The sequence below is a fragment of the Rattus norvegicus genome, chromosome 13 (assembly GCF_021556685.1).
Source record: "Rattus norvegicus strain SHRSP/BbbUtx chromosome 13, alternate assembly SHRSP_T2T, whole genome shotgun sequence".
In the NCBI taxonomy this organism is placed as follows: Eukaryota; Metazoa; Chordata; class Mammalia; order Rodentia; family Muridae; genus Rattus; species Rattus norvegicus.
In genome coordinates, this window is record NC_141546.1 from 57,289,889 (window position 1) to 57,305,154 (window position 15,266).

Consider the following 15,266-nt stretch of genomic DNA (forward strand, 5'->3'; position numbering starts at 1 on the left):
ATACACATCGATACTTAAGACTGAATTTTATAAAAAGTTAACCATGCTGCTTTTTTTCTATAAAAGCAACTTATCTATCAATGAAATTTAAAATAAAATCGTGCCACTCCTCACTCAGATGTATGTGTGTAGATAAACATACGATCTTATAGAATTAAACATCAGTGGTACAACTACTTGTGAATAGACATGACAGAGTAAAAAAGGAAAAGTCATGAGGTCTCAACCCTACACCAAGAACTAAAGGCAAGTGAGGAAAGATGAGAGCAGGGGTGAGCGCCTCCCCTGAGCACACCAATTCCTTGTCCAGTGCCAAAGATCCAGACTTAAAAACATACACATAAGTAACATTATAAGGACTAAACAAGAAATATTCAGGAATATATATGCATACACATATAATCATACAATACAATTAGCAAAACAGGAGGACATGAATTTGAAGAAGAGTAGGTAGGAGTATATGAAAGGATTTGAAGGGAAGAAAGAGAACTGTATGTAATTATGTAATTATATACTAACCTCAAAAATAGAATTGTGTGAAAAAGCAGAACTACCTATAGATTGTAGCCACTGAGAATAATAATGAATTGGAAATTATTGTTTTCTTAAGTGAACACAAAGCATCATTATTTTCTAACTTTCACTAAAAATTCCTTTATACTTTATACTGCAAATAGTAATGCAATCTCCTTTTAAGTCTAAGGAATGTCTTAGTAATCTTTGTATATTCGGTGCATAAAAAATATATGTTTTGGCTCCAACTACATATGCAGCAGAGGATGACCTTGCTGGGCACCAATGGAAGGAGAAGCCCTTTGTCCTGCCAAGGTTGGACCCCCAGTGTAGGGAATTGTCATGGGGAGACGGTACTGGGCGGTGGATGGGGAGGGGAACACCCTTATAGAAGAAAGGCAGGGGGAGGGGATAGGGAGCTTATAGACAGTAAAACAGGAAAGGGAATAACATTTGAAATGTAAATAAAGAAATATCCAATAAAAATCCAAAAGAAATAAACCTTGAAATGAATATATATGCACATGTGTGTGTGTGTGTGTGTGTGTGTGTGTGTGTGTATGCTTGCCTTGCTCTTCTATTGCTATATGAATAAAGCCATGACTAAGGCAACATGCAAAGAAAATGTTTCATTTGGCTTACAGCTTGCTAGGATTAGAATTCATGACTGCTGAGCAAAGGAACAGCTCAAAGATAACATGTTGTTCCACAAAACTGAGGAAAAGAAAGACACATGGAGTTATAAGTGTTCTTGAAACTCAAAGCTCACCCCAGTGACACACCTCCTCTAACAAGAACACTAATCCTTCTAATGCTTTCCAAATAGTTTGACCAACTGAAGCTCAAGTATTTAAATATATGAGTCAGTTTTAGCCATTCTCCTTTAAACTACCACAACAAAACCATATGTATTCAAACACTAACTAAATTACAAATTATTACAAATTATCAATATTACTCTGAAAAAGTTCCTGCATTATTCCCCTCGAAATTGATAGGGTGTGGAATTGTTATTAAATCTTTTATTAAAAATAGATTGTTTATATAACATATGCTAATTACAGTTTTCTCTTCCTCTATTTCTCCTAGTTCCTCTCCCTGTGCCTTCCCATCCAGTTCCATCCTCTCCTGACTCTTACTAGAAAACAAAAATTCAAATTTATGCAAAGAGAATATTCAACAAAAAGTAAATAGTTCTGTGGAAAATCGGTAATGAAAATATTATACACTATGTTTGTGCACACTTGAAAACATTAAATACAAAACCATTTAAAGGATTTAAAAAGATGATAAATTTTAAATATTCAAATTAAACACAGAAATTTCTAGTACACACCAATGCCTAATGATGAAGATTTTACAGTCTTCTGAACCATATATGCTTTTAGCTGTATCAGAAGAAAAGCCCTTAGAATGGTTGAGAAAATATAGTCATCACATTATTACATAAGAGCCACTAAATGGCTCATAGGAATAAAGAAGCTAGAGAGATAAAATTTGACCACGTGTTTCTATTTTATCTAAAGGCTTTAATCTGGGTATACTGGAAAAGGGAAAAGCTGAACCTAACTTTTCATTGTTTTAGGAGACAGTCATCAGAGAGCAAGTTTAATGGACCAAAGACTAGAAGAAAAGGTAGTGAGTGCACTACCAGATGCAAGCGTAGGCAAGGGTTTTTAAATATGGTTCTTATGATTCTAGCAATTTAATTAATTAGGATAGTTAGTCATTAAGGCCAATCGAAATGTAGGACCACATAAAAATCAAAAGCTTCTTTATTCCAAAGGAAACTGTGCATGCAGCAAAGCTACAGCCCATGAAATGGAAAAAAAAATACCTTTAGCAGTTATACATCTGACAGAGGGATGATAGATGGAATACACAAAGAACTCAAGAAGCCAACCATCATGAAAATAAATGACAGAATCAAAGACTGGACTCTGGACCTGAATACAGTTCCAAAAGAAAGAATACGAATAACATAACCCCTTTCAAAAGCGTTCCAACATCATTACTCCTCAGGGAAATGTAAATTAAAACTATTTTCACATTCCATCCCATTCAATCAAAGCAACCATCCATTAAGAAAACACAACAAATGCTGGTGAGGTTGTGGGAATAGGGGAACTCTTATTCATTGTCAGTGGAAGTATAAGCTCTTAAAGGCTTTAAAGACAACTACTCCCTGACCAAAATATGCCACTTCTGAGCATATATCCAAATTACTCTTCATCCCATGGCAGAAACACCTGTGTATCCATGGTCACATCAGCAAGATGCACATCAACTGACAAATGGAAAAAGAAAATGTGATAATTATACAAAACAGATTGTATTCATCTGTAAGTAAAAATATAAAATTATGAAACATATAGAAAATTAGGACTGGTTGTTGTAAGTATTTATTTTAAATGATATTCTTCAAATATAATTTTAAACATTAAAAATCATGTTGAAAATTGAACTAGAAAATATTATTCTGAGTAAGGTATCCCATTCCCAGAAAGACAAACACAACATATTTGCTCTCACATGCATGTCTTAGGTTTTAATTTTTAAACTTCTGCATAGAGGATAGAGGGGTTCTCTGTAAAGACTAGGAATTAAGAAAAGAGCTATTACAGTAAGAGTATGGGTGAAAGAAGGCTATGTAATATATGTGATATAAAAGAGAGACAGAAATAGTAGCCATAGTCAGGTTTAAACAGAGATGGGGAAGGGGAAGAAAGATAATAAGAGGAAGATGTGCAGTGGTCAATGGTTTAATCAAAGCCATGATTAGTCAAAGTACTGAGAAGAAATGACTGTTAAATACTCAGCCCTAAATGAGACATCAGCATTACATGCTCCAAAACCTGAGAAACATCAGAAGGATGTGGCAGGGAGATTAGGAGAGCCAGAGGATGGTAAGAAGTACTATCAAGCACTGATTTCTGGATATGGTATGGTGTTCATAGTAAAAAAAAAAACACAGCAGTTATGGCTATGAACATGTCCACCCCAAGACAGATAAGATATGATAATAGGAGGAAGACTATTAAAGAGCAGGATGGAGGATAAATACCACAATGCATTGTGCGCAGGTGTGGAAATGTCAGAAATAAGAGAAAATGCCGTTGATTTCTCACAAAACAAATTAGTCCCTGCCTATGATGTATGAAATAGAAAGGGACTGATACTTTCACTGTTGCTCAGTAAGTCAGAAAATAAAATCTTGCCATATACAAACAGTTATGATAAAAGAAAACAATGAACAAGATCCAGCTAGCTCATCGGGTGAAGACACTTACTACTAAGCCTTCCAACTTGACCCTTCTCCCTATGGCACACATGGCGGGAGAAGGGAACTGAGTGCCCTAAGTTGTCTGCTGACCTCCACACATGACACACACACACACACACACACACACACACACTAAATCGATCAATAAGTGCACTACTGTTGTTCTTTGTAGCCAACCCATGGAAATGAAGATATTTATTCCCTGAGTCCTAAATAAAAACTTGAACTTTAAGGTCATCCTACCATTATAAGCTTGCTGAACACTAAAAAGTGTTTCCTGAAACCAAGTTTGCCACTTATTTCTCCTTCTTTAATTTCCTTGAGTTTTGTCTCAACTTCATCTACACATAATATTAGCATTTAGAAATTATGTGTGTCACCAACATCTACCTCAATTTCCAAATCAATAGATGCCCTCTGGTTTCTCAAATACTCACATATATTCTTACGAGTATAGCTTTTAAGACTATAAATTCATTGAATTCTAAATTACTTATAATATTCTATAGTTCCTGGGTACTGGTGTTATAACATTAAACCTCAAATGTACCATTAAAATTATCTGAAATGGTAATACTTACATACATACATACATGCATACATATATGTGTGTGTGTGTGTGTGTGTGTGTATACCTGTGGGTTTATACAATAAAATATAATTCCATGAAATACACAGTTTATTAATCAATAATGCTTAGGTGCATGTTTAAGAAACTGTTTCTGCCTTTTAATAACAGAGTTTTAATAAGTACATTCAAAAACAACTAACAAATTCTTTTTAACAATCAAAATAATAAAGTGCCCAAGTTTGAGTGTCTTGAAGAGAATCCTATCTCAAACTAGAGTCCTTTTGCCGACTGACCTTTATTCATACAAAACATGTTAACCAAGCATCGATTTTCAGACAAAGTAAAAAAGGTTGAGATATTATCTGTTTCCTTCCATTTCCAAATTATTATCACCTGTGAGAGCCAAATCAGAAGAACTTGACCCTTCTTTTAAACCCCCTGAATAGCAAGGATATAAGAAAGAGATCATGATAATTTTCTGTGTTTCTTGAGTCACTTGCTGCAGTATCATTCAGGACAGGAACGCTTTATTCTGTCCACTCAACTAACTCATCCTCATGAAAACACAAATAAAAATGTCTACATCCAAGTAAAAGTCAAAAGTATGAACAAGCTTTTACAGCACAGCAAACGGGCACCATTACAGTGAACAAATATGTGTTAGAAAGATGGGAAAGGTAGAAAGACAGAGCTGTATGTGAGTGCTGTGGAGACAAGTTGAACTGGAGACATGGCAGGACATGAAGTTTGTGACAACCAGGCTAATATTAGTGGTGTGCATTGCCACCTAAGGTAATGATGATGTCCAGATCTGTATTGCCACCAACAATGTTTGGGAACAATATCCTACAGCAGCTTTTGTTGAATGTCCATGGTCCATGTTACCACCAAGGACCACATGGATATCTGTGGTTTGGGCTACCCTATAAAGCCTGTTTATCTCGTTGGGCTATGCTACCACTGGGAAGCCTACTGATCTGTATGGACTGTTCTGCCTCCTGAAGCCATGGTGAGGTCTGGGTACATGCCACCGAGGGCCATGTCTAGGCAACAAGGGTCTATGTGATGTCTGTGGCCCTTATTACTGCCAAAGGACATGCAGATGTCGGTAGTCTGGGCTGCAGCCTGAGGTCATGGTGATGTCCAGATTCATAAAGCCAAAGGACCAGGTCTGTGTTTGTGGTTCTCTTACAGCTAGGGTCTGTGTGTATGTTGTGACATGTTCAGTGACCACTGAGGGCCCTCTCAAAGTCTATGGTCTCTGCTGCCACCTAGAACCATGTTAATGTCCAGGGCTTGGCTTACCACCAGGGACCATATTAATGTGAGTAACCTTCACAGCCACCTGAGAACATGGTAATGATTATGCTCCAGGCTGTCTCCCCTCCTTGGCCTACTAAAACTGGAGACCATGTTCATGGTTTGCGCTCTTCCCATAAACTACAAGGAAGCCCATTATCCATGATTTCACTCACTATAAAGAGCAAGGAAGCTTCGTTTGCAGTAATATCAATGATTACAGATGCAGAGTAGCGAGAGACCTTAGAGACTTCATAGGCAAGCCCTATCCTCATAATTCCCACCACTCCTCATCCCCCCACCCACCAAAAAAAAAAAAAAAGAAGCAGCCTGAACAGGAAGCCTTTGAAGAGAACTCTTAAAAGTGTGATTGTGATAAGGATGCTGAAGTTAGCTCTCCACGACTGTTAACTTCTGGTACGGGTGTGGAAGGAAGAAACTCAGTACTAATTAAGGAACAGTGCACCATGCTCCAGTAAGTATATAATAACACATAAGATGAAGTCCCCCGACCCTTGGGGTAGTAAGGGGAAGACTTCAAAGTGTAATTTCTAAAACATCAATAAAATATTATGATGAGAAAAAAAGGCATGGACAAAATTCTTTTTGTAATTGTCCTCTCTATGTTTTATTCACATCATCGTATGTTACCTATGCAAATGTGGTATATACTATTTACAACTTACCAGAAAGTTAAATTAAGTCACACAACAAAACAAATAAAATGCCTTCATTAAATAAAATTAGCTCATCAGCGTACCATTCTGTAAGTATCTCTGTCCTTCTTTTTTAGCTGTCTTGAGGGTATTTATTCTTTTTTTTTTTTATTAACTTGAGTATTTCTTATATACATTTCGAGTGTTATTCCCTTTCCCGGTTTCCGGGCAAACATCCCCCTCCCCCCTCCCCTTCCTTATGGGTGTTCCCCTCCCAACCCTCCCCCCATTGCCGCCCTCCCCCCATAGACTAGTTCACTGGGGGTTCAGTCTTAGCAGGACTCAGGGCTTCCCCTTCCACTGGTGCTCTTACTAGGATATTCATTGCTACCTATGGGGTCAGAGTCCAGGGTCAGTCCATGTATAGTCTTTAGGTAGTGGCTTAGTCCCTGGAAGCTCTGGTTGCTTGGCATTGTTGTACTTTTGGGGTCTCGAGCCCCTTCAAGCTCTTCCAGTTCTTTCTCTGATTCCTTCAATAGGGGACCTATTCTCAGTTCAGTGGTTTGCTGCTGGCATTCGCCTCTGTATTTGCTGTATTCTGGCTGTGTCTCTCAGGAGCGATCTACATCAGGCTCCTGTCGGTCTGCACTTCTTTGCTTCATCCATCTTGTCTAATTGGGTGGCTGTATATGTATGGGCCACATGTGGGGCAGGCTCTGAATGGGTGTTCCTTCAGTCTCTGTTTTAATCTTTGCCTCTCCCTTCCCTGCCAAGGGTATTCTTTTTCCTCATTTAAAGAAGGAGTGAAGCATTCACATTTTGATCATCCGTCTTGAGTTTCGTTTGTTCTAGGGATCTAGGGTAATTCAAGCATTTGGGCTAATAGCCACTTATCAATGAGTGCATACCATGTATGTCTTTCTGTGATTGGGTTAGCTCACTCAGGATGATATTTTCCAGTTCCAACCATTTGCCTACGAATTTCATAAACTCGTTGTTTTTGATAGCTGAGTAATATTCCATTGTGTAGATGTACCACATTTTCTGTATCCATTCCTCTGTTGAAGGGCATCTGGGTTCTTTCCATTTTCTGGCTATTATAAGTAAGGCTGCGATGAACATAGTGGAGCACGTGTCTCTTTTATATGTTGAGGCATCTTTTGGGTATATGCCCAAGAGAGGTATAGCTGGATCCTCAGGCAGTTCAATGTCCAATTTTCTGAGGAACCTCCAGACTGATTTCCAGAATGGTTTTACCAGTCTGCAATCCCACCAACAATGGAGGAGTGTTCCTCTTTCTCCACATCCTCGCCAGCATCTGCTGTCACCTGAGTTTTTGATCTTAGCCAATCGCACTGGTGTGAGGTGAAATCTCAGGTTTGTTTTGATTTGCATATCCCTTATGACTAAAGACGTTGAACATTTCTTTAGGTGTTTCTCAGCCATTCGGCATTCCTCAGCTGTGAATTCTTTGTTTAGCTCTGAACCCCATTTTTAATAGGGTTATTTGTTTCCCTGCGGTCTAACTTCTTGAGTTCTTTGTATATTTTGGATATAAGGCCTCTATCTGTTGTAGGATTGGTAAAGATCTTTTCCCAATCTGTTGGTTGCCGTTTTGTCCTAACCACAGTTGCCTTTGCCTTACAGAAGCTTTGCAGTTTTATGAGATCCCATTTGTCGATTCTTGATCTTAGAGCATAAGCCATTGGTGTTTTGTTCAGGAAATTTTTTCCAGTGCCCATGTGTTCCAGATGTTTCCCTAGTTTTTCTTCTATTAGTTTGAGTGTGTCTGGTTTGATGTGGAGGTCCTTGATCCACTTGGACTTAAGCTTTGTACAGGGTGATAAGGATGGAACGATCTGCATTCTTCTACATGTTGCCCTCCAGTTGAACCAGCACCATTTGCTGAAAATGCTATCTTTTTTCCATTGGATGGTTTTGGCTCCTTTGTCAAAAATCAAGTGACCATAGGTGTGTGGGTTCATTTCTGGGTCTTCAATTCTATTCCATTGGTCTATCTGTCTGTCTCTGTACCAATACCATGCAGTTTTTATCACTATTGCTCTGTAATACTGCTTGAGTTCAGGGATAGTGATTCCCCCTGAAGTCCTTTTATTGTTGAGGATAGCTTTAGCTATCCTGGGTTTTTTGTTATTCCAGATGAATTTGCAAATTGTTCTGTCTAACTTTTGAAGAATTGGATTGGTATTTTGATGGGGATTACATTGAATCTGTAGATTGCTTTTGGTAAAATGGCCATTTTTACTATATTAATCCTGCCAATCCATGAGCATGGGAGATCTTTCCATCTTCTGAGGTCTTCTGCAATTTCTTTCCTCAGTGTCTTGAAGTTCTTATTGTACAGATCTTTTACTTGCTTGGTTAAAGTCACACCGAGGTACTTTATATTATTTGGGTCTATTATGAAGGGTGTCGTTTCCCTAATTTCTTTCTCGGCTTGTTTCTCTTTTGTATAGAGGGAGGCAACTGATTTATTTGAGTTAATTTTATACCCAGCCACTTTGCTGAAGTTGTTTATCAGCTTTAGTAGTTCTCTGGTGGAACTTTTGGGATCACTTAAATATATTATCATGTCAATGGCAAATAGTGATATTTTGACCTCTTCTTTTCCGATCTGTATCCCCTTGATCTCCTTTTGTTGTCTGATTGCTCTGGCTAGAACTTCAAGAACTATATTGAATAAGTAGGGAGAGAGTGGGCAGCCTTGTCTAGTCCCTGATTTTAGTGGGATTGCTTCAAGTTTCTCTCCATTTAGTTTAATGTTAGCAACTGGTTTGCTGTATATGGCTTTTACTATGTTTAGGTATGGGCCTTGAATTCCTATTCTTTCCAGGACTTTTATCATGAAGGGGTGTTGAATTTTGTCAAATGCTTTCTCAGCATCTAATGAAATGATCATGTGGTTCTGTTCTTTCAGTTTGTTTATATAATGGATCACGTTGATGGTTTTCCGTATATTAAACCATCCCTGCATGCCTGGGATGAAGCCTACTTGATCATGGTGGATGATTGTTTTGATGTGCTCTTGAATTCGGTTTGCCAGAATTTTATTGAGTATTTTTGCATCGATATTCATAAGGGAAATTGGTCTGAAGTTCTCTTTCTTTGTTGTGTCTTTGTGTGGTTTAGGTATAAGAGTAATTGTGGCTTCGTAGAAGGAATTCGGTAGGGCTCCATCTGTTTCAATTTTGTGAAATAGTTTGGATAATATTGGTATGAGGTCTTCTATGAAGGTTTGATAGAATTCTGCACTAAACCCGTCTGGACCTGGGCTCTTTTTGGTTGGGAGACCTTTAATGACTGCTTCTATTTCCTTAGGAGTTATGGGGTTGTTTAACTGGTTTATCTGTTTCTGATTTAACTTCGATACCTGGTATCTGTCTAGGAAATTGTCCATTTCCTGAAGATTTTCAAATTTTGTTGAATATAGGTTTTTATAGTAAGATCTGATGATTTTTTGAATTTCCTCTGAATCTGTAGTTATGTCTCCCTTTTCATTTCTGATTTTGTTAATTTGGACGCACTCCCTGTGTCCTCTCGTTAGTCTGGCTAAGGGTTTATCTATCTTGTTGATTTTCTCAAAGAACCAACTTTTGGTTCTGTTGATTCTTTCTATGGTCCTTTTTGTTTCTACGTGGTTGATTTCAACTCTCAGTTTGATTATTTCCTGCCTTCTACTCCTCCTGGGTGTATTTGCTTCTTTTTGTTCTAGAGCTTTTAGGTGTGCTGTCAAGCTGCTGACATATGCTCTTTCCTGTTTCTTTCTGCAGGCACTCAGCGCTATGAGTTTTCCTCTTAGCACAGCTTTCATTGTGTCCCATAAGTTTGAGTATGTTGTATCTTCATTTTCATTAAATTCTAAAAAGTTTTTAATTTCTTTCTTTATTTCTTCCTTGACCAGGTTATCATTGAGTAGAGCATTGTTCAATTTCCACGTATATGTGGGCATTCTTCCCTTATTGTTATTGAAGACCAGTTTTAGGCCGTGGTGGTCTGATAGCACGCATGGGATTATTTCTATCTTTCTGTACCTGTTGAGGCCCGTTTTTTGACCAATTATATGGTCAATTTTGGAGAAAGTACCATGAGGAGCTGAGAAGAAGGTATATCCTTTTGCTTTAGGATAGAATGTTCTATAAATATCCGTTAAGTCCATTTGGCTCATGACTTCTCTTAGTCTGTCGACATCACTGTTTAATTTCTGTTTCCATGATCTGTCCATTGATGAGAGTGGGGTGTTGAAATCTCCCACTATTATTGTGTGAGGTGCAATGTGTGTTTTGAGCTTTAGTAAGGTTTCTTTTACGTATGTAGGTGCCCTTGTATTTGGGGCATAGATATTTAGGATTGAGAGTTCATCTTGGTGGATTTTTCCTTTGATGAATATAAAGTGTCCTTCCTTATCTGTTTTGATGACTTTTAGTTGGAAATTGATTTTATTTGATATTAGAATGGCTACTCCAGCTTGCTTCTTCTGACCATTTGCTTGGAAAGTTGTTTTCCAGCCTTTCACTCTGAGGTAGTGTCTGTCTTTGTCTCTGAGGTGTGTTTCGTGTAGGCAGCAGAATGCAGGGTCCTCGTTGCGTATCCAGTTTGTTAATCTATGTCTTTTTATTGGGGAGTTGAGGCCATTGATATTGAGAGATATTAAGGAATAGTGATTATTGTTTCCCTTTATATTCGTATTTGGATGTGAGGTTATGTTTGTGTGCTCTCATTCTCTTTGTTTTGTTGCCAAGGCGATTAGTTTCTTGCTTCTTCTAGGGTATAGCTTGCCTCCTTATGTTGGGCTTTACCATTTATTATCCTTTGTAGTGCTGGATTTGTAGAAAGATATTGTGTAAATTTGGTTTTGTCATGGAATATCTTGGTTTCTCCATCAATGTTAATTGAGAGTTTTGCTGGATACAGTAACCTGGGCTGGCATTTGTGTTCTCTTAGGGTCTGTATGACATCAGTCCAGGATCTTCTGGCCTTCATAGTTTCTGGCGAGAAGTCTGGTGTGATTCTGATAGGTCTCCCTTTATATGTTACTTGACCTTTTTCCCTTACTGCTTTTAATATTCTTTCTTTATTTTGTGCGTTTGGTGTTTTGACAATTATGTGACGGGAGGTATTTCTTTTCTGGTCCAATCTATTTGGAGTTCTGTAGGCTTCTTGTATGTCTATGGGTATCTCTTTTTTTAGGTTAGGGAAGTTTTCTTCTATGATTTTGTTGAAGATATTTACTGGTCCTTTGAGCTGGGAGTCTTCACTCTCTTCTATACCTATTATCCTTAGGTTTGATCTTCTCATTGAGTCGTGGATTTCCTGTATGTTTTGGACCAGTAGCTTTTTCCGCTTTACATTATCTTTGACAGTTGAGTCAATGATTTCTATGGAATCTTCTGCTCCTGAGATTCTCTCTTCCATCTCTTATATTCTGTTGGTGAAGCTTGTATCTACAGCTCCTTGTCTCTTCTTTTGGTTTTCTATATCCAGGGTTGTTTCCATGTGTTCTTTCTTGATTGCTTCTATTTCCATGTTTAATTCTTTCAACTGTTTGATTGTGTTTTCCTGGAATTCTTTCAGGGATTTTTGCGATTCCTCTCTGTAGGCTTCTACTTGTTTATTAATGTTTTCCTGTGTTTCCCTAAGTGTGTTCATGTCTTTCTTGAAGTCCTCCAGCATCATGATCAAATATGATTTTGAAACTAGATCTTGCTTTTCTGGTGTGTTTGGATATTCCATGTTTGTTTTGGTGGGAGAATTGGGCTCCGATGATGGCATGTAGTCTTGGTTTCTGTTGCTTGGGTTCCTGCGCTTGCCTCTCGCCATCAGATTATCTCTAGTGTTACTTTGTTCTGCTATTTATGACAGTGGCTAGACTGTCCTATAAGCCTGTGTGTCAGGAGTGCTGTAGACCTGTTTTCCTCTCTTTCAGTCAGTTATGGGGACAGAGTGTTCTGCTTTCGGGCGTGTAGTTTTTCCTCTCTACAGGTCTCAGCTGTTCCTGTGGGCCTGTGTCTTGAGTTCACCAGGCAGCTTTCTTGCAGCAGAAAATTTGGTCTTACCTGTGGTCCTGAGGCTCAAGTTCGCTCATGGGGTGCTGCCCAGGGGCTCTCTGCAGTGGCAGCAACCAGGAAGACCTGTGCCGCCCCTTCCGGGAGCTTCAGTGCACCAGGGTTCCAGATGGTCTTTGGCTTTTTCCTCTGGCGCCCGAGAGGTGTGTGCAGGGAGCAGTCTCTTCTGGTTTCCCAGGCTTGTCTGCCTCTCTGAAGGTTTAGCTCTCCCTCCCACGGGATTTGGGTGCAGAGAACTGTTTATCCGGTCTGTCTCCTTCAGGTTCCGGCGGTGTCTCAGGCAGGTGTCCTGCTGCTCCTGGGCCCTCCCCCACCGGAGCCCAGAGGCCTTATACAGTTTCCTCTTGGGCCAGGGATGTGGGCAGGGGTGAGCAGTGTTGGTGGTCTCTTCCGCTCTGCAGCCTCAGGAGTGCCCACCTGACCAGGCGGTTGGGTCTCTCTCTCACCGGGTCTGGGAGCAGAGAGCTGCTGCGGGCCGGGATCCGCGGGTGTGGGACTTCCGGTAAACACAGAACGTGCCGGGTCCTAGAGAAATTCTGCTTCCGTGTGTCCCAAGCTCACCAGGCAACTTTCTTGCAGCAGAAAATTTGGTCTTACCTGTGGTCCCGAGGCTCAGGTTCGCTCGTGGGGTGCTGCCCAGGGGCTCTCTGCAGCGGCAGCAACCAGGAAGACCTGTGCCGCCCCTTCCCGAGGGTATTTATTCTAATAAACAATAGAAATCTACTAAAAATTGGGTAATTACATGACTTATAAGAAATAGTAATTTAATTGTTTTTTCTATTCAAGGTTATTTTAATCTTATTTTAAAAACCATTTTACTTAAAGGTAATAAACAAAAATGTATAAATAATGCATGAATTATTACTAAGTGAACAAATCAATGTAACTACCATCCAGATCAAAAAGGAATGTGTCCTGAGTGCAGCTCTGTACCTCCTCTCTCTCTATGACTCCCCCTCTTCCTAAAGCACTACATGGTGATGTCCAACAGTGCAACACAAACTGTACAAACAGACCATGCACCCTGTGAAGCTTAACTCAAAGATCTATAAAAAAGTTAATATGAGTTGATGGAAAGTCTATCCTGTTCATTTGTATTGCAGAGAGTTATCTACTGCTGTGTATTGAGCCATTTTAGTTGTTATCAACATTTAGGCTATTTTCTGTTTAATGTTAATATTAATAATGGTTTTATATTCATTTATTGCTTTTCCTTAAGTATATAGCAAATAATAAAACTATGTGCTTGGTAAAAAAAATTTTAAGTAAGTTTATTGCATATAATAGTTTTGCTTCATTTGCTGTTTTATCTAATGTTTATAAATTTATGTATGTTTAATGAATGAAATAAAATAAATGTAAATATGGATATGATGGAGGAATGGATGGCAGAGAATGGGAAGAGGGTGAAAAAGCCATAAATCATAATACATAAATGGTATTACTGAGATACAAAACAAGTCTAAATTTGAATCCGTGTCTAAGGTATTACTGACATTATCTTAAAACATAGTCATCAAGGACCATATTTATGAAGTAATAATTTCAAGAAGGTTCAGATTACCTATGAGCTGTCTCTGTAATTCTTCTAATTAACATGCACTTTCTTTTGGTTGCATCTATCACTAGGCATCTATCACTGAACTTTTGATTTCTGCATATAGTGCTTTGGGTTTTTTATTGGATATTTTTATTTATGTTTCAAATGGTATCCTCTTTCCTGGTTTCCCGTCCATAAATCCACTATGTCATTCCCCCACCCCCTTCTATGAGGGTGTCCCCAGACCCATCCATCCACCCCCTTCCAGCCTCCCCGCCCTGACATTTCCCTAAACTGGGGGAGGAGGAGGTGTCAACCCTTGGGAAGAGCAAGGGCTTCTCCTCCCAGTGGTGCCCCACAAGGCCATCCTCTGTTGCATATGTAGCTTGGATCCATGGTTTTGACAATGAGTACTGTTTGGATGGTGGTTTAGACCCTGGGAGCTCTGGTTGGTGGGTATTGTTGTTCTTATGGGGTTGCCAACTTCTTCAGCTCCATCAATCCTTTCTCTAACTCTTCCAATGGGGACCCAGTTCTCAGGTCAATGGTTGGCTGCGAGCATCTGCCTCTGTATTAGACAAGCTATGTCAGAACCCCTCAGGAGACAGCTGTGTCAGGCTCCTGTCAGCATGCACTTCTTGGCATCAGCAATATTATCTGGGTTTGATGGCTATATGTATATGGGCTGGATCCCAAGGTGCAGCAGTCTCTGGAGGACTTTTCCTTCAGTCTCTGCTCCAAACTTTTTCTCCGTATTTCCTCCCATGAATATTTTCGTTCCCCGTTTTAAGGACTGAAGATCCACAATTTGCTCGTCCTTCATCTTGAGCTTAATGAGGCCTGTGGATTGTATCTTGGCTAATTCGAGCTTTTGAGCTAATACCCACTATCAGTGAGTGCATATCATGCATGTTTTTTCTGTGTTTGCATTACTTCACTCCGGATGATATTTTCTAGTTCTGTGAATTTGCCTATAAATTTCATGAAGCCATTGTTTTTGATAGCTGAATAGTACTCCATTGTGTAGATGTACTACATTTTCTATATCCATTCCTCTATTGAAGGTCATCTGGGTTCTTTACAGCTTCTGGCTATTATAAATAAGGCTGCTATGAACATACAATGTGACATTGTATGTTGGAGCATCTTTTGGGTATATACCCAGGGGTGGTATAGCTGGGTCCTCAGTTAGTACTATGTCCAATTTTCTGAGGAATCTCCAGACTGATTTCCAGAGCGATTGTACCAGCTTGCAATCCCATCAACAATGGAGGAGTGCTCCTCTTTCTCCACTTATTTTTCAGCATCTGTTGTCACC